The sequence below is a fragment of the Anarrhichthys ocellatus genome, unplaced genomic scaffold (assembly GCF_004355925.1).
Source record: "Anarrhichthys ocellatus isolate YVR2014 unplaced genomic scaffold, GSC_Weel_1.0 scaffold47, whole genome shotgun sequence".
Taxonomy (NCBI): Eukaryota; Metazoa; Chordata; class Actinopteri; order Perciformes; family Anarhichadidae; genus Anarrhichthys; species Anarrhichthys ocellatus.
In genome coordinates, this window is record NW_022280077.1 from 940,137 (window position 1) to 941,762 (window position 1,626).

A 1,626-nucleotide genomic window follows, 5' to 3' on the forward strand; every position below is an offset into this window, starting at 1 on the left:
GCTCTTCTTCTTAGGGCACATTTTTCATGGTTGTTATTTTTTGGACAACCATAATCAAATATGGTCAGATGTTCCGAAGCTTAGTATCCTCTTAATGTGAGACATTAACAAGACGAGGGGTTTTATCTTCTCAGCAATGTATGTTTGTCTAAGTTAAATGTTGAACTCAGCCACCTACAGCTGAGCTTAGCCTATATGTTATACTCCTTGAAACCTACACCCTCAAATATGCCGGCAAGACAGTTGTCTTTAGACATTGACTCCTGCATGAGAGCAATCAAAGAAGAAATGCCACCGCACCAATACATCTTACCAACAGAAATGTGATCCTGGAGAAGTACGTCATTTTACACACACAATTTAAAAAGATATGTTTTAATAGTGCAGTGTAAGTATGAAAACAGACTTGCAAAATAAAAGCATAATTTAAGAGCCGAGGTTGATAAAAGGGAGGTTACTATTACAGCCTTCTTTTACATCTTATAACATCTTCATTGACACTCAGAAGAGAAATTTCTCAGAAAAAAATAAAGACAAAGAACCTGAGAAAGAAAAACAAATCCTATCCATGATTCCACAATCACCATTGAAGTCTAAGCAGAGAACATGGGAAACTAATCACCCTAAAAAAAAAAAGCTTTTATACTTGCAACTGTGACACGAGGGATTGATTGGCAAAAACACAGCAAGTAATATAATGAACACGAACCAGTTTAAATATGTCGCTTAAAGTGCTCAACCTGTTAATTCATCCTCACAGGACAGTTATTACTTCCTCCACTTCATGCCGCCAGTCAATGCTGAGAGCAATAAACACTCTATAACGATGTGCACAAGTCTGATATTTAGCTGGACGTGTAATGACTGACATTTCCCCCTTCAACTGTAGTGTTTACATCCTGGATTACACAACAGACACTGAGGCTGTATAATAGAAATAGAAATGTTTTTTTTTTTCTCATGAAATCACAAAAACAGTAAATAAATCATTTTTGCTTATTAAAAAAAACAAACCAAAATTCATACACAACAGTCCAATCGATGCGATATAATCTCAGTTGCACGAAAATGTGGCTGTTATGCAAACTCCTCCTCTGGCAGTAATCATTTACAATGATACAGAAAATATAAAACGTTTACACAATCTCAGACAGAAATCTGTAGTGGTCATCTGAATTTCACAAACAAAGCAGCAATACTCTATTAATGCTTCACTGTGTAAAGTATTTACACCCATTTTGAACAAAGGAAACCGCTCATACAAGCGGACGACCGTTATTGCAGCGAGGCGTTCTGTAGCTTATAGCGGAAGGCTTACCATCAGTTCATATTCAAGCACAAAGATTATGTTTCTATCACAGTTTGTCTTCCTGGTCCAGCCCCGTCAGAGGTACAGAGGGAAACAAGAGAGCTGTTGAAGGGTGGGATGCTCTCTTGTTCAGCTGTAGTGGGACTTCACTCTTCTTCATGTCCGACGTACAAAACTTTTTACGTACTGTACACGATTGACAGATTGTCCTTTGTGAAAAGGCGCTGTGTCTGCTGCGTGCGCACGCACACGCGCGCACACACACGCGCGCACACACACACACACACACACACACACACACACACACACACACACAC